The 24,711-nt window shown below is 38.4% G+C and overlaps 1 protein-coding gene and 2 long non-coding RNA genes across 4 annotated transcripts in view; 1 reads left to right on the top strand and 2 right to left on the bottom strand.

Moving 5' to 3' along the window:
- Positions 1-24,711, bottom strand: part of LOC115302804 — an 87,682-nt gene that overhangs the window by 26,808 nt on the left and 36,163 nt on the right. The gene's annotated exons all lie outside the window — the stretch shown is intronic.
- On the bottom strand, positions 18,255-19,010 carry LOC115302805. Its single transcript, XR_003913642.1, has 2 exons — positions 18,797-19,010; positions 18,255-18,724 (listed from the first exon to the last, which is right to left on the bottom strand). It is a non-coding gene; the product is annotated as an uncharacterized LOC115302805 (long non-coding RNA).
- The window catches only part of TTBK2 (tau tubulin kinase 2), a 140,380-nt gene continuing 134,909 nt past the window's right edge, over positions 19,241-24,711 (top strand). For both annotated transcript variants that reach the window (XM_029952764.1, XM_029952763.1), the window contains exon 1: positions 19,241-19,616. The gene's annotated coding sequence lies outside the window, so the exon portion shown is untranslated. The remainder of the gene's footprint in view (positions 19,617-24,711) is intronic.

Genomic DNA, 24,711 nt, shown 5'->3' with positions numbered 1-24,711 from the left:
CCCAACACAGGGCTCAATCTCATGAACGGTGAGATCATGACCTGAGCCAGAATCAAGAATCAGATGCTTAACAGATTGAGCCACCCTGGCACCCCCTGTGATGGTTAATTTTATGGATCAACTTGACAGGCTGAAGGGATGCCTGGATAGGTGGTGCAAAATAATTTCTGGATGTATCTGTGAGGATGTATCTGGAAAAGATTAAAATTTGATTCAGTAGACTGAACAGAGAGATCTGTCCTCACATCCTCTGGGGGTACCATCTAATCTTCTGGGGGTCCAAATGGAACAGAAAAGAGGAAGAATGATTTCCCTCTCTTTTTTTTTAAGTTTATTAATTTTGAGCGAGAGAGAATGGGCAGGGTAGTGGCAAGAGAGAATCCCAAACAGGCTCCTCACTGTTAGCACAGAGCCTGATGTGGAGTTTGATCAGGGGCTTGTTCTCATAATCCTGAGATATGACCTGAGCCAATATCAAGAGTCAGACACTTAACCTACTGAGCCACCCAGGCGCCCCTTCCCTCTCTTTTTTACAGGGATGTCTGTCTCCTCCTGCTCTCAGGCCTTGGAGCTCCTAGTTCTCAGGCCTTTGGACTTGGATGGAATTATACCACTAAGTTTCCCAGTTCTCCAGCTTGCAGAGTGCAGATGGTGGGACTTCTCGGCCTCCATGACCACATGAGCCAATTCCTATAATAAACCTCGTGTGTGTGTGTGTGTGTGTGTGTGTGTGTGTGTGTGTGTGTGTATCTTCTGCTGATTCTGTTTCTCTAGAGAACCCCAATACAATAACTAGTCTCAAAGTTATTACAAGAAACAAGGAAGCCAAAAATGAACTGAACAAAGTTGCAACAAGTGGTGAGAATACAGTAGAAAATTGTGGCCCTGAAGTAAGACAAAAAACTGCAACCTCATATTTGAGAATGAGATATAAGAAATTTTATAAATGACCAAAGCTTTGTCAGAACACAACTCAGAAATGTAATGGAAGATCTCAAAATTATATAGCAAGACAATAGAATATGAAACTCAAGTAGTATTAGGAAAAAAAATTTGGAAAAGACTAAATTAGAATGAGTACAAACTGAAAAGTCAACTATGAAAAACAGTAAAGAAAGAAAAATAGAAAAAAATAAAAGAAAAAACATTTGAGATAAAGCAAAAAAGACAGTAGATAGGCAACAAAGATTCAATATAAACTACAGGTCTGATGAAAACCAAAACCAGTGGAACAGAACACAAGTGGAAAACTAATTTGACAAAACTTACCTGTAAAAAAAAAAACAACCTTGAGAGGAAACACTGTAAATTTCAAACCAGAAGAGTCCAACACCAAGGCCTATCCCAGTAAAGCTGTTAAGTCTTAAGACAAGAAAGACAAAATCATTTGGACATCTAAGCAAAAAATCCAAGTCACTTGTCAGATAAAGTCAAATTGGCATTGGCATTAGACTTCTTGGAAGCAACATTTTAAATATACTCAAGAAAAGGATTTTCAAGAGTTTTTATGTCCAAACTACCCAGATATAAAGTTCCCACAAATCATTTAAAAGCATGTTAATACTCAGGAAATATTTTTTCCTTTAAGCCTTGATTGAGGAATTCACCAGAAAATAATTTTCAGATAATCGCAAAATGGTTATAGAAGCTTTGGCATATAGTCCAAGGGTTGGGTGTTTTAAGAATTGAGAGTAAAAAAGGAGTGGGAAAAGAGAGAAAATCAGATGCTCTGATAACGTAAAACTAATACAATTAACAAAAAATGGGAGGAAAGGGAGGAATAGGTACAAAGTTAAATAAGCAAACTGACTGCATAGTGGTATTAGCTAAAAAGATACCACTCCAAGCCAACAAACCAAAAAAATAAAACTTTACACACAATTGACACTAGGGATAAAACTAGTGGCTGCATGGTGAGAAAGAACTAAGTAATTTCAAAATTGCTTATATGTTAGGGTAGCAACAGACAGTGTTAAAGAATGAATACTTAGAATATTACATAAAGACGTTAGCATAAGGTTTACAACCAGAACTATAATGCAGTACCAAAAGTACGAAAAAGGGAGGGGAAAAAGACAAAGAAAAGGATTAACAAAATTCAGAGACCACTGGATAAATGTAAATGGGCTTAATTCTCCTATTAAAAAAAATCAGATGAGCTAACCAATAGATTCCAGTGAAAAATAAAGAAATGAATATAATTTTTAAATAAACAAAATATTTGGGTATTTCTCCAAAGAAGATATACAAATTTCTAATCAGTACATGAGAAGATGCTTGACCTCATTAGTCATTAAGGAAATGCAAATCAGAACCACCATGAGACACCACTTCACACCCACTAGGATAGCTACTAATCAGCACGACAAACAGTACCTGTTGGCAAGGATGTGGAGAAATTGGAGCTAAATACAGGCAGGCCTCACTTTGTATGGTAATGAATTACTGTAAATATGGCCATACAAACCATGGAAAACAGTCTTAATAATCAATGGGAAAGATTGTGATTGTTCCATGGCCTTTAAAATTTTTGGTGGGGGGGGGGGCACCTGGGTGGCTTAGTTGGTTAAGCATCTGACTTTGGCTCAGGTCATGATCTCATGGTTTGTGAGTTTGAGCCTCACGTGGGGCTCTCTGCTGTTGGTTGGCACAGAGCCTGCTTCAGATCCTCTGTCTCCCTCTCTGCCCTTCATGTGCTTGCTCTCTCAAAAATAAACAAACACTTAAAAAAAATAAAAATTCTGGAGAAAACAAACTCTTACAAATGTATAGGGAAATAAAAATAGTAAAGCTAACATTTAGTATGAGTTATAACATTAAAAACTTTGAAAATTAAACTGTTTTATTCCTTTTTAAAAGACTTATCAAGAAAAAAATATCCAGGGTGCTTGCCTTCTTCCCTGCGTAATTTATGATACAGTGAGCATCTTTTCTCCTTTTGGGAAATGATCATTCTACTCAGTTTGAATTACTTCCAACAATGTATCCTTTGTGTTTTCAGTGTTGTGAAATACTTTCAGGAGTTCCTTTAATGTGAAGTTTTGTGCCAGTCTCATTTTTTTCTGGGGTGCTTGCCATAAAAACTTATTTATTTCAGTACGTGTGTCTTCACTAGGTTTCTCTGACTGCATATCTAGAGTCCCTGAAGCAACAACGGTGTGAACAACTCTGCAGTTATGTGTTCCTTCTACAGCTCCTATATAACATATGTGACATTTATATCTGACCCAAATTTCACTACCAGCATTATCACTTCAGTGTCTTTGTTGTGCTTTTATCTTTGTTGGCCAATTCCCTCTTTTGATCATCAATTTTTGTAAAATGTCACAGGGGTTTACCACTGGGAGGGCCAGAAGACAGCACAAAGACATGCTTTGCTCTCTGTCCCTGACCTGAATGACTGAACACAGATGTGCAATGTCCAATCCCCAAAAGACTTTGGGAGAAGTGACAGAATTGGCCACTGACCATGATAAGCATTGTTATTGAGTAATTTGTGAAGTAAAGAACTTGCTGCAAAGTTAGCCCTTTATGCAATTACAATCAACATACCATCATAAGCAAAATTTGAATCATGTTGGTGAAGAACTGGTGTTAATTTAATTAAAGGATGGTAACTGAAAACTTTGCATATGGGAACCGTACAAGCTGAAGACATCTTGTAACAGAACAGCAACTTTCATAAAGCTAAAAAAAAAGCTTGGCCCCTGAACCTCAGTTAAATACTTCCTATTGGAAACACAGCACTATATAAAGGTTTCTGATTCAGTGCATACCCTGCATCCTGCAGAGACAGAGCATTGTCTCTGAGCTGATACTTGAACTATATCTTCCACCGTCCATTCCAACATTCTGTCATCCCAGCTGAAGACGCAGTATGCAAAACGACCAGTGTATGCCATAATCATGGGCCCCCTCCTGTACTTCCTTAGTTGTGACCTGTTTTCCCTGATTGCATGATATATTGTGTGGAATTCCATGCTAATGGAGCAGGTACTCTACAAGCCCCCAGATAGCAATGCTACCTGAAGCCCTGTGGGCAGGAAAGGCATCACCCTGAATAGATGCCCAGTCGTGTAAGAATGAAGCATCCCAGTGAAATCAACTTGCCACCCAATAGCCAGTTGATCTCCTTGAAAAACAATGTCATATCAATAGAGCAACAGACTCCATTGCTGGCAGGATGGACGTTCCAAGGTGGCAGTAGCTCTAACAGTCTTGGTAAGTGGAAGTCCATGCTGTTGGACCCATGCTTAACCTCCATTTCTCCAGTTGTATGCCTATTGTATCAGTTGCCAAAGAATGCTAACGTCTAAATACATGTGTGTGTGTGTGAACTGATCCATGTTTAGCCTTTTAAGAAATTGTCAAGTATTTTGTCATAGTTGCTCTTACTCCATATTCTCTTTCTTTTTCTCTTTTTCTAATTTATTTTTTGTATTTATTACAGCATTTAATTCATTTTCATATAGTACTTTTTGTTCTTAAGACATTATAAATTTCTTGAGGACAGGAAATATATATCTATAATATATGTATATATTATATATGTAATATATGTGTCTAATCTTTACGCTCAAATTGTTCCCTAATATACCAATTGTATTTCTTTCTTTTTTTTTTTTGTCCTTGACAGAATGTATTAAATAAGCAAACACCACCAACAAGCAAAACAAGTACTACAATGTAAAAATATTTAAAAAAATGATAATCCTCTCACATGCATAAATGAAAGGTTGCACACAAAGAACTCACATCTTTTCAAGCTTCAATAGTAAATATTCTGCTACTATGTATTAAATACTGCATGGTTTGCCCAAGCTAAGATGAAACCACATCATAAATCAATAAGCATTTTGCATTTTCTTTCATTATCTACTCTAAGTCATGCCTACTGCACCTCTAAACATTTCATTAAATCCAATTATACCGCAAACACTCCCAAAATAAACTTAGATTGTATTGCAGTTTCACTTAACAGTATATAAAATGCTGTGTTGTGACAGGTATCAATTATCCATTAGATCTGGATCCATATTCTCAATGTTTGGTATTGCTGTCTTTTCAATTGTAGCCATTCTGGTAGGTATGTAATGGTATCTCACTGTCTCACTAGGTTTAACACTTTTTTTAGATGCTTTTGAGATTTACTATGTAGACAATAAATATATTTTTTCTCTTCCCTTCCAGAATGTATACCTTATTTCTTTCCTTCTCTTACTGGATGGGCTGCAATATAGAGTGTGGTGGCTTAATAGCAAGAGTATAAAATGATCATGAAGAGTTTTCTAAGTGCTACTCAGGGTGATGAGGAATCACTAGTAATTTTTTCATAGAGAAATAATGTGGTCAAATTTGCATTTAGAGAAAACTCTCTAGCTATGATGTGGAAAAACTAAAGGCACCAGGGAAGGCCAGTTAAAAGGCCCCTGAAGTAATGTAGCTAAGAAATGGTGACCTAAGCTAGGAAAGTGACAATTGCAATGGAGAAGAATTGATTTTTAAAAAATAAAATATGTCTGGCTCCACTTAGTCCACATCAAATGTGATTTCAGTAAACCAATCAATAAAAATGTGCACATAGTTCAAGCCATTCTGAGGCTAGACTGAATTTAGGGGAAATTCATCTCCAGAAGCCACTAAAAAGAACACTTTAACAAATGTTATCAAGCCGTTAACATAAAGAACTGGAAACAAATGAAGCTATTGGCTTCCATGTAAAATATGAAATGACAATAACGTGATTCAATGAATGCAAGAACAGTAACTAAAACTTATTTTCTTATAAATGTGCCCCAATCAAGGCAGGTCACAAGCTGTTTACGCCAGCTTCCAGACTGGTTAACTAAATTGTAGTAATTGTTGATGTGGCCCTTGATAGGCCATATAGATGAACTGAAAAAAGTAAACTACCTGTGGGTGATAGCAAAATAATAAGGTCATACTGACTCAGAAAACAGCAACATCCACAAAAGACATAAATAGGAGAGAAGGTGACCAAAGCAGAAAATCTGAATGAATTATGCAAAAAGACAAAACAGATGACTTTTGGAGAATGTAACTCACTTGGCTGTGACACTCACCAAAGCCTCAGTAGCCCTAGGACAGCCTCCTCCTCCTCCTCCTCTGCCTCCTTTACTCTTGGTCTTCCTTCCTTTTGCCCGGAACCCTCCCCTCATCTCATTGCCTTAGTGGATGCCCCACTCCCTAGAGATTCCCCAGCTTCGAGTTCATCTCTAGGTGAAGACTTTTCAAAATTATGTGTCCAATTCTCACCGCAGGCCTGCATTTCCAACTTTTTACCTGACGGTGCTGCTGGACCTTCCAGCTCACAGAGTCAAGTTCGTCAAACTCATCCTTCAGCCTCAGACCAATTCTTCTTCCTGTATTTTACTTCTCTTAAAGGTACCACTGTTATCCAAGTCATACATTTTTGACATCTAAGTTACTTTTGACTCTTCCACAGTATGTTGCTCAGCAAAGTTACCAAGTCTAATGGATCGTTTCTTCTGATTATCCTCTGCTCTATACTCTCACCTCCCATTTCAGCCCCTTCTTACATCATTGCCAGACAGTTGCAATGGCCTCCTTGCTGGTCTTCTTTCCCTAGTTTCTTACTTTCCTGAATTAATTCTGCATATTGTCACAAATTTAATCTTCCTAAAGCACAGATCCGGTAATATCTCTGGCTGATACAATGACTTCTCAGTAGCACCCTAAAAATCTTCAGTGGCTTATGAAATTCAAAAGCCTCTAAAAATTTTTTTATTGTGTGTGTGTGTGTGTGTGTGTGTGTGTGTGTTTGGAGTTTTCTTCCCTTTCTTTGCAATTAGCTATACTCTGGTTTTTAGCCAATTTGTAAAAATAACTTTAACAGGTACTTAAAATTTCCCATTACATCTCTACTCCTTAAGTATGAGTTGTGAATAATGACTTCCTTCCAAAGAATACAGTATTAAAGGAAGGAAAAAAGAACAACTTTGCAGTGGAGAAAACTGATAAATCCTAGCTCAGCCAAGAGATCAAGGTCAATATCAACAGCGATAAATCATGTTGATAGTATGTATCTTGGATATGATGTGATTTTCTCCCTAAAATCTTTAACCCCAATTAATAATTTTAAAAAATCAAACTCCAAAATAGTGGCATCCTACAAAATAGTTGACCAGTACTCCTCAAAACTGTCAAAACCATCAAAACTGTCATAACCAAGGAAACCCTAAGGAAATGACATGCAAATGTAATGTGGTACCCAGATAGGATCCGAGAGCAGAAAAAATTATACAAAGGATATCTGAATAAACTATGAACTTTAGTTAACAATAATGAATCAATGTTATTTTATTAATTAATTGCACAAATGTGCTATTCAAACGTGAGCTGTTCATAACAGAGAGAGCTGGATGAGAGGACACACGAGAACCTTCTGTACATACTACCTTCTCAATTCTTCTGTGAATCTAAAGCTATTCCAAAGAATAGCCTATTTTTTCCAACTTTCATTTCCAAGTAAACATTACACAATCATCAAAAATAATAGGGCAGATCTTTATACACTAATATTGAAGAAACTCTAAGAAAATATTCATGGAAAAAAGAAAGCTACGGAAGAGTCAGTGCATGAAGTGCCGCTTGCTATTTGTGTAAAGAAAAAGAACTGATAGCAGTGTTTGCATACGGGTCAGAAAGCTACCTAAGAAACCAGTAATTAGAGTAGGTGAACTGAGTGGCTAGGGGTCATGCATGAGATCATGACTTAAGCCTCCGTCAGACATAAAACTGAGCCACCCAGGGAACCCCTACTGTCTTAGTAGTTTTTGAATGTTGAATAATGTAAATATATTTTCTATTAAACAGACAAGCACACAAACCAACAAAATCAGGGGAAAAAAATATGGTCTGCGAAATCCTTCTTCTGACATTTTCAGTTGGAACAGATGAGCATTTTTCTGGTCAGGAAAGAATAGTCAAGAGATGGCCGAGAATAAACCTTTTTAAGATCCTTTCAAGAGGAGTCTTAGGGCAGGTATAAACACTGTGCAACTAGGGCCATGGAAAGGTGAGACTTGAGCAGGTCAAATTGCCCCATCCAGTGGCCTTTTCTGGATCCTGTCCCACCACATTCCTTTTAAATGTTGGCTTTTCCCCAGGTTCCAATCTTGCCCTCTAGCTTTCTTGCTCTATAAGCTCTTCCCTGTGGATTTCATCCATGAAAAACATTGATTCTAATTTGGGAAAGAATTAAATGACAAAAGGGAGAGAGAAATTAAACTATTTGTTGAAGAGCAGCTGTTATTGTTTGGAGGTCAGTTTTATGGTCTATGAGGGCCTCACACTTGGGTGAGTTGATATAAAGTAGGTTAAAGGTATATTTGTTTATTCTTGGATTCCTGTCATTTTTTTCCTTATTGTGTGCGCATGACTCTGGGCTAGGTAGGCACTGTGTAAAGGCTAACAAGTTTACTCTTGTTGAGTGGGGCTTATAATTTGGAAAAGGCCAACACAGTTATTGTCCAATGTATACAATGCCACAAGGTCAAAGCAACATTTAGAGGAGTATCAAAATAAGGCTGATTTAAAATTTTTTAATGTTTATTTATTTTGAGAGAGAGAGAAAGAGACACATGAGAGCAGGAAAGGGGCGGGGGGGGGGTGGTGGCGAAGAGAGAATCCTAAGTGGTGCTACCACTGTCAGCGCAGACCCCAGCTTGGGGTTGATCTCACAAACAGTGAGATCATGACCTGAGCCAAAACCAAGAGTCTGATGCTTAACCAGTGGAGCCACCCAGGCACCCCTGATTTGAACTTTCTGGTTTGGGTTATAATTCTTAGCAAACATAACACAAACCATAGGGATTTGCAGTCAATTCTTGACGGAATCCTAACTTCTAACATAAAATTAAGTGATTGATGCAGAAATAACAAAAGCAAGAATATATCAATGAATAATATGATCAATGAAAAAGTTGCAAGAAAATGTGAGAGTGAACTCAAGTGTTACTCTTTTCCCAGGAAGTTTTTCTTAACTCTCTCTGTGATAGGCAAGATAATATCCCCTTCGCTCCACAAGCTGTCCATGTACCATCCAGGAATGTTACCTTACATGGTGAAAGGGTCTTTGTAGATGTGATTAAGGGTGTGGATCTTGAGATGGGGAGATTATCCTGGATTATCCAGGTAGACCCAATCTAATCACATGAGTCTTTAAAAGTAAAGGAGGGAAGTAGAAGAGAAGGTCAAAGGGATGTGCCATGCGGACTTTGCCCACTGGTACCACTGATGTTGAAGATGGAAAAAGGGGGCCAGAGGCCAAAGAGTGTGGGCAAACTCTGGAAGCTGAGGAAAACAAAGGATCTGACTTTCCCCTTGAGTCTTAGAAAGGAATTGAGGCCTTCAAACATCTTGATTTTAGCCCAGTGAGACCCATTTCAGACGTCTAATTTAACAAAACTCTTAGGTAATAAATTTGTGTTGGTAAGCCACTGTGTTTCTGGAAATTTGTTGTATCAGCCTAGAAAACTAATACATTCCCCTGTGCCCTGGGTAGAATTGAACAATCCCTAAATTTATGCCCCCACCCCGATCCTGTGTAGATATCTACCAGAGGACCCATTTCCAAAATGGCTCACTAAAATGTTTGTGAAATCATTTTTTCAAGTATTCTATTGTGAATATTTTCAAACATACCTCAAAGTTGAAAGAAGTTTACAACGATCATCCATATACCACCACTTAGATTCTATCAATAGTAATTTAGTTTTCTTGCTTTATCACATATCTATCTGTCCATCCCTGTATTAATCCACCAGTCCAACTTATTTTTTGGATGCATTTCAAAGTAAATTGCATATATCAATACATATCCCCTTATATACTTTAGCATGCTTATAATTAGCTAGAGTTCAATGTTTGTTTATAGTTTTTTTCCTTTGGAAGTAAAATTGGAATGGAATGTACAAATCCTAAGTTTACAATCTCTGAGTTTTGACAAAATGCACCTGTGTGACCTAAAGCTCTGTCAAGACACAGAACAATATCATCCTCCATCATCCCCTCACCAGTTAATCCCTTCTCCCACTTCCACAGAGACTGCAACCACTGTGCAACCACTGCTGTAATTTTTTTCTGTCATAGATTAGTGTGTTCTGTTCTAGAGCTTTATATGACTGGGAGAATATAAACTCTTTTCTGTGAAACTTCTTCATATAAATAGAATCATATGAACTGTTTTTGTTTATGGTTTCTTTCATTGAGCCTATTGCTTGTGAGATTAATCAATGTTGTTGTATGGATCCATTCCTTCTTATTGTTAAACAGTATTTCACTTGTGAATATAGCACAGCTTCTTATCTATTATCTGATTGTTGGACTCCTGTACTTTTTCCTGCTTTGGATTATAAAGCTGCTCCAGGTATTCTTGAATTGGTATTTTTGCAAACACATATTTTCATTTCTCTTGGGTAAGTATCCTGAAGTCAGATTGCTACAAATAGGGTAAATATATGTGCAGTTTTAAAGAAACTTCCAGATATTTTATTTCAATGTGGACGGACCATTTATTTTAACCAGCAATATATAGGAGTTCTGGTTGCTCTATCCGCACACATTTGATGCTGTAAGTCTTTTTAAATTTTAGCCAAGCAGTATGTTTGTTTTGTCCATTTTTCTACTGGTTTTTTGTTCTCCCCTATAACCTGGATTTTTAAGAGTTCTTAACATATTCAAGATATTAGCTCTTGCCTGTGATACACATTCCAAATATTTGATTTTAGTCACTTTTGTTTTATGGTGATTCATGTCATGGAAAGATACTTAAAGTTTTGTAGTAGTTTTTCAATTTGTTTTCATTACATTTGGATTTTGAGTCCTAGTTTAAAAGCTTCTTCTCGTACCCAAGTTTAAAGAAATCCATCCATGTTTTCTTCTAGTACTTGTATAGTTTCATTATTGGCATTTACATCTCTAATCCATTTGGACTTTATTTTTGACTGCAGTCCAATTTTATTTTTATATTTTCCTTTTTGAAAAAAATTTTAAAGTTTATTTATTTTGAGAAAGAGAGAGAGGGAGCACAAATGGGGGAGGAGCAGAGAGAGGGGAGAGGAAGAGAACCCCGAGCAGGCTCCACACTGTTAGTGCAGAGACTGATGCAGGGCTTGAACCCACTAACTGTGAGACCATCATCTGAGCCAAAACCAAGAGATGGATGTTTAACCAACTGCATCATCCAGAGGCCCCTACTTTTATATTCTTCAAATGGCTGTTTTAGGTTGTCGGAACACAATTTCTATAAAGATCTATCTTTGTCTCAACTCTTCGAGATGCCACTTTTATCATATATTAAACATAGTTCAGTCTATTTCCAAACTCTCTATTCCAGTCAACTAGAATTGAAGGTTTCAAATTTTTATTTTTTCAGCAATGGATTTCTTAAAAATCTGTGTGAGCAAGTGAAATGAAGCTTTAGTTTACTTTTTAAAAAAGGAGATATAAGGACAGCATCTTTCTGCAAGAGGGTAGGCTAGAGCTTTTATCTTCAACTGAATCAAGACACCCACACTTACTTGCAACCCTGAATTAACCCCAAGGAAGCTTATGGACACACAATAATGGGATGCAATGCTGAGAATAGGCAAGGACTCTATTTGAATGCTGTGTATAAAGACAGACTGACCCAGGAACCTAAAAAGTCCAGTTTCCGGCTCTATACTGTTATTACAGTAAATTTAGTAGGATTTTTCTCTTTTCTTTCTTTTTTCCTCTTTCTCTTTTCTTCTGTGTCCTCTACACTGGTAGAAAAAACTACAGGGGATATTTCTCTTTTCCTTTAAAAAAATTTTTTTAAATGTTTATCTTTGAGAAAGAGAGAGAGTGACAGAGCATGAGCAGGGGAGGAATAGAGAGAGAGATGGAGACACAGAATCAGAAGCAGGCTCCAGGCTGAGATGTCAGCCCAGAGCCTGATGCAGGGGCTCGAACTCACAAACCAGGAGATCATAACCTGAGCAGAAGTCGGACACTTAACCAACTGAGCCACCCAAGTGCCGTCCCTGTTGTTTGTTTTCAAATAGTCATCCTTTGTTATGTTTCTGGGTAAGAAGTAAAGAAAATCAAAGAGCAGTATATAATCATCTTAATTCAAAAGATGCAGAAAAAGGCAAATCCCGAGGTGGTGATAGCACTTGTTTGGAAGTTAATACAAAATATGAGGGCATTTGTATTTTTGCATTATTAGTGTTTAATTTTTTGCATTCATTTAAAAATACTGAGTGTATTTAATAAATACAGAGTAAGGAAAGTATGGAAAATACACAGTATAAAAAATGATTCTTCTATCTTACAAAAAGAAATAAGATATATGTACCAAAAACTATTATTCAAAATTGTCTATGTAGGAACCACATCTAATATTTGTTTAATCCTCCATAGGAGATCATACAATACCTTGATGTAAATACCCACTAAATTTCTCAGAATTTTATTTGGCATCTGCAAATGTATTTGTTTTTGCAGAACATACAGTGCCCAAATATCACCACCAGGAGAATATTTTTAAAGATCTTCCTCTTCCTCCTCCTCCGCCGCCGCCGCCTCCTCCTCCTCCTCCTCCTCCTCCTCCTCCTCCTCCTCCTCTTCTTCTTCTTCTTCTTCTTCTTCTTCTTCTTCTTCTTCTTCTTCTTCTTCTTCTTCTTCATGATGTTTCTAAAAATTATTAAAATCCCTAGCCATTGGATAGTCTGCTTTGGTCAGTATGATAAGATAGAACATTCTGTTTTATTTCACTATAGCGGTCAGTGGAATACTACGATCACTAGGGTGCGCTATTAGCATCCCTCGCCAGCTACTCTTCCTGGCAGCAGAGCCTGAATATCACGGAAGTGAAGTGTTTTGAGTAGCTTATTGCTGAACCATATACTGAAAGTCACTGAACTTTATCCAGACTGTCACAGGCACAAATCAAGAATCACATTACCTCACTACTTTCTCATTTGAAAATTGTTAACTATAGGAGCACCTGGATGGCTCAGTCCATTGAATAACCCACTCGATTTTGGCTTAGGTCATGATCTCAAGGTCCATGAGACTGAGCCTGAGTCAGGCTCTACACTGATAGCATGGAGCCTGCTTGGGATTCTTTTTTAATTTTTTTTGTTTTATTTTTTTTTATTTTTATTTTATTATTATTTTTTTATTATCATTTGCTTGGGATTCTTTCTCTCTCTCTACCCTCACCTGATCTCTCCCCTTCTCAAAATAAACATAAATAAACAAACAAATAAACAGAGAGGTACCCGGTGGCTTCGTTGGTTAAGTATCCAACTCTTTTTTTTTAATAGTTTATTGTCAAATTGGTTTCCATATAACACCCAGTGCTTCTCCCCACAAGTGCCCTCCTCCATGACCATCACCCCCTCCCCCCTTCCCCCAGTATCCAACTCTTAATATCAGCTCAGGTCATGATCTCATAGTTGTGAGATTGAGCCCTGTGTCAGGCACTGGGCTGGGTGCAGAGTCTGCTTCAGATTCTCTCTCTTCCTCTAGCTTTGCCCCTCCCCTCTTTCTCTTTCAAAAAATAAAAATGAAAACATGCTTGGGGTGCCTGGGTGGCCCAATTGGTTAAGCAGCCACTCAATCAGGTAACTGATCTCTTGGTTTGTGGGTTTGAGTCCCACATCGGGTACTGTGCCAAAGGCTCGGAGCCTGGAGCCTGCTTTGGATTCTGTGTCTCCCTCTCTCTCCGTCCTCCCCGTGCTCATGCTCTGTCTCTCTCTCTCAAAAATAAACAAAAAATTTTTTAAAATAAAAATAAAAACATGCTTATAACTAGCACTTTGTAAAGGCAAACTAAATTTTAGTTTCTTTTCTAATTTTACTAGTTCTAATCCTTGTTAATCTCTGATATTATGCTCTATTTTAATTATTATCAAACATAAACTGTTATTCAATATGTCAAAAGATACTAGATATATATACTCAACATTGAGTATATTCTCCCATCCCAGGTTTCTTTTGCTTTTTTGAAATTAAAAAAATTAGAAATAAAGCCTTTCACAACAAAATAAAGGATGAAGCCAATGTCAAAAATACAAATACTTGTGGGGTGCCTAGGTGGCTCAACTGGTTGAGTCTGACTCTTGATTTTGGCTCAGATCATGATCCCAGGGTCATAGGATCGAGCTCCATGTTGTGCTCTGTGCTGATCACGAACCTGCTTAAGATTCTCTCTCTCTCCTTCTGCCCCTTTTCCCCACTCATGCTCGCTCTCTCTCTCTCTCTAAAATAAAACAAACAAAAAACCCCACAAATACTTGAGGTAGTTAATATATTTGGTATGAATGTATCTTTGTCAAAATCAGCATGCAACTAACACTGGCTTAAAGAGGTCAAGCTTTCATAGGACCCCAAGGATTTGGTTGGCCTGTAGGGTATGGTTTACTGACTCCTATTCTAGAGCATCTATATATATACTACTGAATATACCTCTTTCATAGCAGCACTGCGATACGTTGTAATAGGATTTGTAAGTTTGCTGATCCATTGTGAAACCCTTAAGGAAAGGGGCTGAGTTTATTCAGATTTGTTTTCCCAGTACCTAGCAGAGTAGTTGGCATTAATGGGCCCTGAAAATTTTTGTTTAGTGGATTAATCAAGATTTCAATAGAAGCTCATTAGATTGATGAAAAATTTTATAAACAGGGCCCTTTCCTGGTTTGTGGAAACACTTGAGCACCAGTTTACTATTGTTTCATGGTTCAAAGGACAGTGCAGAGTTTTTAAAAACAGATTTGTTGAGATAGAATGTACATACCATATGATCCATCCATTTAAAGTATTCATTTCTGAGATTTGTTGTTGTTGAGGTATAATTGATATAACAGTAGCTTAGTTTAAGGTGTACTAGGTATACGAGGTAGAGCGAGATTTATTTTTGAAGAGAAAGGTAGAAAGCAAAAGAGAAAGGGTCTCTTCTTCTTGAATTGCACACTGTTTTAACTGTGGTGTTGTCTTCCTGATAATGATGTAAATATCCCATCTAGATGGTTTCCTGTTTGGATTAGGGGAAAGTTAAAAAGTAGGAAACCATTAGTTGTCTAAAGATGGGTAGAGGAGGCCACAAATAGAGGAAAAGAGAAAGAAAAAGCATTCTCTAATCTGTGATTTATCCTGTGCTAGGAGAAAAAAGAGCTGTGTTGAAAGGGGCTATTATGTTCTTGGTGGGGAATCAGCATAAATCTGAAATTTTCTCATTATCCTTGAATATGCTCTATGACTGATCCTAGAACTAAAGTCTCATTGTTTCAGACTCAGTTATCCAGGGCAGATATCCCTAGACTTGAATCACTTCTTATTCTCTTATTTTTGTAAATTTTATTGTACTGGATATGAATTGCTACCTGACAAGTTGCCCTCCAAAACTGAGGGTTTAAAGTAACAGTAAACATTTATCATATCACATACTTTCTATGGGTCTGAATTTTGGGAATGACTTAGATGGGTAGTTCTGGACTGGGGTATCTCACAAGATGGCAAAGATGCCAGCTGGGCCTGCAGTCATCTGAAGCCTTGTCTCGGGGTGGAGGATGTGTTTTCAAGAATGGTCCATTAACATGGCTGGCAATCTGGTGCTGATATTGGTGTCATGCCTCAGTTCCTGGCCGGGTGGCCACTCCTAAGGGATACCTGCTCAAACATCCTAATGTTATGGCAAATGGCTTCCCTCTAAGAAAGTGATCCAAGAGACCATAAAACAGAAACTGCTTTTTAAAAAAATTTTATTTAAATCCGAGTTACTTAACACTAGGTTTCAGGAGTAGAATTTAGTGATTCATTACTTACTCAGGGCTTACCACAGGTGCCCTCCTTAGTAACCATCACCCATTTAGCCTGTACCACCCCCTGCCCACCTCCCCTTCAGCAACCCTTAGTTTGTTCTCTGTATTTAAGAGTCTCTTATGGTTTGTCTCCCTCTCTGTTTATCTTATTTTTCCTTCCCTTCCCCTATGCTCATCTGTTTTGTTTCTTAAATTCCACATATGGGTAAAATCATAAGTTATTTGCCTTTCTCTAACTTTATTTCACTTAGCATAATACATTCTAGTTCCATCTACATTGTTGCAAATGGCAAGATTTCACTCTTTTTGATAACCAAGTAGTATTCTAATCCATTGCATATATATATATGCATATATATATATAGCACTTCTTTATTCATTCATAATTTGATGGACATTAGGGCTCTAATGAGCAATAGTTTGGTTCTTGTTGATAGTGCAGAAGCTGCAAAGTCTTTCATAATATAGTCTTGGAATTTACATACCATAATTTCTGAAAAGGTCTATTAGTTACTTGGGTTAGCCCAATTCAGTATGGGAGGGACTACACAAGGGTAAACATACCAGGAAGAAGGGATCATTGGAGGTCATCTTAGAGGCTGGCCATTACATTTATTTATTTAATAAATATTATGTGTGTGTGTGTGTGTGTGTGTGTGTGTGTGTGTGTGTGTGTATCTCATGATTTTTGGGATCAAGCCCTGTATAGGGCTCTGCGTTGACAGCATGGAGCCTACTTGGGATTGTCTCTCTTCCTCTCTCTCTGCCCCTCCCCTGCTTGCTCTCTCTCAACATAAATACCCTCAAATATTTGAGATCTATCTTCCTATCTATCTCAAAAGGGATTCCTGAATTCTAGTACCACCTTTTGAAAAATATATTACCTTGCAATTTATCCTCATTGAAAAATACCTTTGGGGACAGTTCAGTATTTCTTTCTTTTTTCCTTTGGTTTAAAAAAGGTGATTTTATTAAAGCACAGAAACAGGACCCATGGGCAGAAGGAGCTGCCTCAATACTTCTTAAATGGAAAAGACCAAGTAAAAGGGTGACCTGGCAAATATCACAGGATTCCTACTCCTACTGCATTCTTTCATTATGTATTTATTCTAGTTTTTAAACTATATATTCATTCTTTTACTTCCCACTCTGAGATACACTGTTGCCCTGTTCTTAAGATACTTATTCTAGAGAAATTCCCTCTGAACTAAAAAAAACATTTGTTCTTGATACATGGTTACTGGATTGTTATTGTTTTCTCACATGCTTTTCTATTACCTTTACCCTTCATGGATTTACAAATGGAGTTTGCTACAAAATGACAATCAGAAGAATAATCATCTTTCCATATTTGGAGAATCCAGCTATACCTACTGATTCATTTAAAATAAACAAAATATTAGTTCTGTTAATACATTAATTGAAACTCTTACCCATGATAGCAGAGATTTTATCTGGGTAGCTTGAAGAGGACACACTGCATTTGCTAAGTGAGTGAAAAATATTCTTTTGGAACTGAGAATAGTCATTTGAAATATTGCTAGGCAGAATTTCAACGAACCTGACCTTTTCCCCTATAAACTCCTTTAATTTTAAAGGAAAGCATTTGCAGAAACCCTAATCCCTTCCAATTCAAATTATTTGCCCAGCCAATACTCTGAAGTGCACTATTTTCAGACAAAGTAATGGGAAAACAACTTGTGGTTTTAATCAGTGGAAACAATTTGGCAACTTCTTTAAGTCTGAACAGAACAAGATGAGCTGTGTCATCAATTGCCTTTAATGTACATAATGTACACTTTGTTCTGCTTTTTATCCAAGAATCTAGGCATGACAGTAGAGGTATCTGCTGTTTTTTAAAGAATGTGGGGATACTGTGGCATTTCCTGAATAAGAAGAAACAGATTCTATAACAGTTCTGAGATTGAATATAGGATTTATATTTAACCCTTCCATACTCTCGATTAATTAATTTTAATCATAATGTTACTTGAGTAAAGGAAAATACTTAATGTAATGAAGCTCATAAGTCATTGCATCCTTTCAGTCCATACCAGACTCCTGGGAGTCATTTTGATTATTAAGTTTAAAAACTCATCGGGCACAGGAGTAAGTTTAAGAGACCTGAGTTTTGAGGTGCGTGGGTGGCTCATCTGGAGGCCCGCGAACAACTTTTGATTTGGGGGTTGTGAGTTCAAGTCCCATGTTGGGTATAAAGAATACTTAAATAATTAGGGGCATCTGTGTGGCTCAGGTCATGATCCCCGGATGGTTGGACCCAACTCCTGCAACGGGCTCTGCCCTGAATGAGTTGCCTGCTTAAGATTCTCTCTTTTTCTCTGCTCCTCTGCCCCGCTCACGCGCGCGCTCTCACTCTCTAAAATAAAAATAAAATAATTGAAAACAAACAAGAGACCTGAGTTTTGGTTCGGCCACTAATTAGTTTTATAGCCTTGGAAAGCTGCTTAACCTCTTTTGAGATTTTTCTTCTCTAAATTCGTGCGTAAGGATGGGAGAGGGATTTCCTCCTCACGAAAGAGCTTAACACAGTCAACACCTAATACAAAGTTATGCTACACAGCCTCATTGCTCTTCTCGCTTCTTCAAAGTCTTCGAGGGACTCCCGCATTGTCTTGCTTAGATTCCCATACTGGCCCTCACAGGGGCTGTGTACCCTTTGCTAGTGGTGTTTGAAAAAGGGAAGGAAATCTCGTTTTCACGTGTTGCGGGAAGGACACTTTGGGCTCCAAGCTGGTATTCTTTTCTGGAGGTCTCCGTATCCTTTCCTCCTTCTACCTTCAGGGCCTCTTCCGAGTGTCCGCCGCTGATTAGCTTCCTGTTAGGCGGTTCTGGGAACCGCGCCAATTTGCCAGATCCGGGCAGCTCTGGTTCTGAGGAGGTGGCATGGTAGGGCCTCACAGTTTGGGGCCCTACTTCGTGACTCCCTCAGTGTAAATTCGTACCGTGACAACGCACTTCCGATTTTCTTCCAAAAAGCCCAATCCTGGGGTCACAATCATGCCTCTATAAGCAAGTTAACTACAGAGCTAAGTGGCCACCAAGGTACGCCAACCACTAGTCTCAGGAGCTCTACTTCTAGGTTCCGGACCCACGGGTAGTTGCGGCTGTGGCTGGAACTACAAAGCCCAGAATTCCTTCGCGCACGCGCGCTGCCATTGTGATGTTCCTTTCCCGGTAACTCGCCCTCTCAGGCAAACCTGAAGATAGCGGCAATTCTCCGGTGGGGGGCGGAGACGCTCCCTGCCTGACTCTCCGCCCCCTTGGTGATAGGCAATGGGACCCGCCAAACGACATGGTGAGTTCTGGTCGTACTCTCCAATCAGCACCTGTGGCGGAGAGATGGGCGTGCGCACTGGCAGGGCAGGTGGGCTAGGCTGTGCCGGGTTGCGAAGGGGGAGAATAACGTCGGGTCGGGTCAGCGGGCGCTGCAGTAGTCGCCGCAGCGGCGATGGGAGCGGTGGGGACGAGGCGGCGGCGGCGGCGGCAGGAGGAGGAGCAGAGGCTGGCACAAGAGCAGCGGCTGGGGGCGGCCAGCAGCAGCATTAAGAGCAGCCGCCGCCACCGGCAGTAAAAGCGGACGGTACCCGAGGGGACTACCCAGCCGGCAGTCCCTCGAAGCCGCGCTCAGGTCCCGCCGCATTCGGCGGCGGGGGATGGGCAGGCGGCGGCGGTCCCGCCTGCTGAGGGTTGGTCCCTGCCGGTCCTGGTCCTGAGCTGGACCCGAGCCCTCCGCCCGAAATCCCTGCGTCTGCCACGGCCCAGGTAGGACACACCCCCCCTCCCCGAACCCTCCGGGAGCCTCTCGGGTGCCCCGCGCCCCGCCCTCCCCCAGTCCTGACCCCCGCCTCTGGCCGCACCTCTAGCTGAGTGACCGACCCTGGTGCGGAGGGGAAGGGTACGAGAGACTCCTCGGTCGCTGCCCACGCCCTGGGCTTGTGTCATACCTAGTCACTCCACCTCGGAGGCAGTCTGATTTTACACCATTTACTCGAAGGCTTGTGCCTGGTTTCCCGAGAGGCTTTAGGTGTCTTGACTGAACTTGGAGGGTAAAGAAGCTTCATCTGTTTCTCTCTCTGTAGGTGACCCATATATTGCTTGTATTTATGCTGCTTCTGGTACCAGGGCTGAACACAGAGGGTTCTCAGAATACACTGAGCGCTTCTTTCGCATCCCGCCTCCCCAAATATAATAGAAGGAAGCATGAGACGATAAAGTCTGTTTGCTGTGTAGTAACAACATTGAAGGCCATGACTTTCTGGTACTTAAGGTGCGAAGTAATCACCTGAGGGATTTGCCTATCATTTGCCTTGACTAAGATGATGTTGATACCCTGGGTGTTGTGGGAGGGACGAAAGACTCCGCACGTTGGTACTGTCATATCAGAGAAGTAAATAAGCCATTGGGATGCCAGCATACTTTATCGCACAGTGAGGTTAATTTTGTTTCAGTCGTGGCTGCATTGGAGGTAAAAATGGCCTTGAGTTGTACTTTGGTTTGAATTAAAGTTGATAGGTGGCAGCAATCCCGGCATTAACTCTTCTCATCCTTTGCTTTAGAAATTGTTCTTTCTTTAAACATGAAAGAACAGTTTTCTTATAACCTGTGTGTTATGTAAAGATGTTTTGGTATTCAGTAAAAATTGAAATTTTGTATCCATGTATGAGGATCACATTATTATGAATGGGCCCATACGCACACGGAGGATCCACTCGGTATGTTTTGTTAGTGTTTGGTTCTGAGCCATTAATAACAGTTGCATTGGTTTCTAAACATTGATTCCCCAGAATAGACCACAAAGATGTGTTTGCTGCTTTCTTTTGGCTAAATAGAATAATGTTCTATTCCTGGGAAAGGAGAGATGGGAGATTGGTTTTAAAGTATGGAGGGAATTGAATCTATGTATGTTTTATAAAGAGGCAGTAATGTTGACAAATATTACTAATATGACTAATCTTGAAGAATTAACTCTAGAAAATTTTCAAATAATAAGTGTGCTAATATCCATGGCATATTCTGATCTATTCAAATTGAAAACATACCAGAAGGAACTTTTAATTTAGAAGCATATGCTTTCCTGTATGGTATATCTTTATCAAGGCACTGAAAGGGATGTCTGAAGCATGGTTATAAAGGAAAGTTTCTGTAGCACTTTTCTTTTATGATAGAATGTTAGGAAATGTTTTTTCTCTTTCAGTTTTAGACATATAAAAGAAATTGAAGTCCCTAGCTTCATTAATTTAATTTATATTATCAAGTTGAAATCAATCTGGTCTTCAGTAGGGAGCTAAAAATAATATATCTTGCTTATGACCTTGTAGTGTGGTTAATACATAATTTAGTAGATTCTCTAGTGTACTATATATGACTTCAGATTTTGTGGGGGTTTTTTTGACTTAAAAATACTTATTATTTTAATGCCTCAGAAAATCTTCATGAGAACAGGCTCATTTGCTGTAGCAAATTGAACTCAATTATATAGGGCTTCAAATAGTTTTAAATGTAGTGTTGGAAGTGAAGTTTGTATAATTTAGACAATTTTGAAAGTATTTTACATCAAAAAATGCACTAAAAGGTGATGATTAGTGATAAATTGTTGGTTTTTCAATGTAAACAAATGTTACAGAGCTTTGTTCACTATAATGAAATTTAACTTTGGCAAAGGCTGTCAATTCTTCATGTTTTATAACTTCTTAAAAAGTACTGTATAGAGATGACAACTTGACTGCAACTTGTGAGAGACTTTGACCTAGAACCACCCAACGAAGACACTCTTAGATTCTTAAGCCTTAGAAACTCCGTGAGTTAATGAATGTTTGTTGCCTAAAAACAAAAAGCAACGTATAACAAAAATATTTTTATGTTATAAAATAAGTTCCTTCCCACTCTTAAAAATTGTCTCCTATACAAAAATTCTTTTATAGATGTGTGACAGACAACTTTACAATTTCAGCTGTATAATTTGAACTTTACAATTTGAGTTACTCACAAGTATTCTAGTCATGTATTCCTTTTTTTTTTTTTTTTTTTGGCTCTTCTTGAGGTTTTTGAGAAATACCCAACATATAGCTGGAGCTGTATCCATTTATTTGGTTAGTAATTTCAGGGCATCTCTAATGTATGAATTTTTGAAATTAAGCATTTATGCTATTTTTCTTTCTTGTTATCCTTTTTTTTGTTGTTGTGATCCAGTGTGTTGTAAACAATAGTGATGGCAGTGATAGATTCCCACCTCCCCCCATCACCAAGGCTTTAGTGGATAGAATCCTTGTGTTGAAAATACTTTTATAACCTTTATTTTTAAATACTCAGTGCTTTCAGGTTAAATGTCGTACTTTCATGTTAGATACAAGAGCCTTTAAGTCTGTGTGAAAATTTTGAGCATATGTACAACATAAACAATTTGTCACTCAAAAGCTTCTCTCTTCCTTAATATCTGGGGATCCTTGATCATAGGTTTAAAATACAGATTGAGGGAAACCTGGCTGGTGGAGTGTGTGACTCTTGATCTTGGGGTTCTGAGTTTGAGCCCCACCTTGGGTGTAGAGATTATTTAAAAAAAAATCTTCGGGGCGCCTGGGTGGCTCAGTCAGTTAAGTGTCTGACTTTGGCTCAGGTCATGATCTTTCTGTGAGTTCGAGCCCTGTGTTGGACTCTGGGCTGATAGCTCAGAGCCTGAAACTTGTTTCAGATTCTGTGCCTCCCTCTCTCTCTGCCCCTCCTCTGCTTGTGCTCTCTCTTGTTATCAAAAATAAATAAAACATTAAAAAATTTTTAATGATAAATAAAAATCTTTAAAGTACATATTGAAGTTAAATTATTTATATAGTGTGGATGTCAATTTTGCCAGAAAATTTCATCTTTTAAATCAGTGATTTTTAAGCAGATTTCTTGGTATTTTTTATTTATGTTTTATGACTCTGGCAAACACAATGATTCTTCTCTTTGTGGTTGTTATTTTATATGTTCTTTTTTTTTTAATGGTTCTTAATTTTTGAGAAAGAGAGAGAGAGACAGAGAGACAGAGAGACAGAGCACAAGCAGGGGAGGGACAGAGAGAGAGTGAGACACAGAATCTGAAGCAGGCTTCAGGCTCTGAGCTGTCAGCACAGAGCCCGACGTGGGGCTTGAACCATGCATGAACTGTTAGATTGTGACCTGAGCTGAAGCCAGACGTTTAACTGACTGAGCAACTCAGGTGCCTCTGTTCTATTTTTTTTTTAAATGTTTATTTATTTTGAGAGAGAGCACAAGCAGGAGAGGGGCAGAGAGAGATGGAGTGAGAGAGAATGGTTGGTATACAATGTTACAGTAGTTTCATATGTACACAACTTATATGTTATACTATGCCCACCACAAGTGTAGCTACCATATGTCACCATACAATGCTGTTACCGTACCATTGACTATATTTCCTATGCCGTACCTTTTAGTCCCGTGACTTATGCATTCCATAACTGGAAGCCTGTACCTCCCACTCCCCTTCACTCAATTTGCCCCCTGCGCTTTGCAACCATCAGTTTGTTCTTTGTATTTATGGGTCTGTTAATGTTTTTTTGTTTGTTCATCTGAGTGAAATCATATGGTATTTGTCTTTTTCTGTCTGACTTCTTTCACTTCGCAAAATACCCTTAGGTCCATCCATGTTGTCACAAATGGCAAGTTTTTTGTTTTGTTTTGTTTTTTTGTGGCTGAATAATATCCTATTGTGTATATATACCACTCCTTTATCCATTCATCAATGGATGGACACTTGGTTGCTTCCTTTTATCATTATTTTTATATTTTTCTTCTTTCTGCAGTGTCAAGGTAATTGCCTTTTTAAAAAAGTGATTTCACATTGTTTTCCTTGTCTTATTCGTCCAAAGATTGTCTTTTGTTAATATTTGTCTGACATTTAGTTTTTTACATATGTTATATATTATATATTAAGTTTGGGAAGACCCTCTTCTTTGATCCATTAAGGGCCTCAGTTTCTAAAATACTGTAGACATGGTTTTTATCAACATGTCCAATAAGGCAGAGATGAGGGGAAGAAATAGGGAAAAAATGAATAGCTAAAGAGACTCTTGTCTCTCATAAAATTTGATTAAAAAAATCATCTGGAAGCTAATTCATATGGCAGATAGTAAACTAGATTAAGACTTCATTTCTGCTGCACTTGTTTTAGCACTTAAAAAAATCCAGCATGTCTAAAACAAAAGTCAGCCCTCTTTTAACTGTTTTAGTTCAACAAATGAAGGTATTACTGTTTAATCAGTTGCCCCAAGCTCAAAAATCTCATTATGAATATATATATATAAATACATATATATATATATATATTTTTTTTTTTGGTTTCCTCTTTCCCCTGGTTCTACCTGCACAGAATCTCTCCTTTTTACTTCTATTGCTACCACCTTAACTTAGCCTCTCTGCACTTCATTACCTCTCCTGAAACATGTTACAGCTCTGAACCTCATTATCTCTCCTTGGAACTATTGTAATAGCCTCATCCATTTGTTCATTAAATATTTGTTCAGCATCTACTGTGTTACTATGCTAGGGTTTAGAGATTTGGCAGTGAAAAGGACACAAATGATGTCGCTTCTGGAGCTTACAATATAGTGGGAGCAGTCTGTTGTAGAATAAGGAATTCTAAGTGTTCCAAGTATCATGAAGGGAAAATGCAGAGTATCGGGTGAACATATTAGCAGACAGAACTAACAGTCTGGGAAGTGGGTTCAGGGAAGTAGTCTTCTGTTTTGTCTCCCACAGTTTATTCTACATAATCTGCCAGATTCAGAGGTCAGTAGATGTATTACGGCTATTAACTGTTAAATAATTAAAAGTAATAATTTATTATTTATTTTTTAATAAT

Source organism: Suricata suricatta, chromosome 9 (genome assembly GCF_006229205.1).
Source record: "Suricata suricatta isolate VVHF042 chromosome 9, meerkat_22Aug2017_6uvM2_HiC, whole genome shotgun sequence".
Lineage (NCBI taxonomy): Eukaryota > Metazoa > Chordata > Mammalia > Carnivora > Herpestidae > Suricata > Suricata suricatta.
This window is presented reverse-complemented; position numbering and strand designations above follow the sequence as displayed.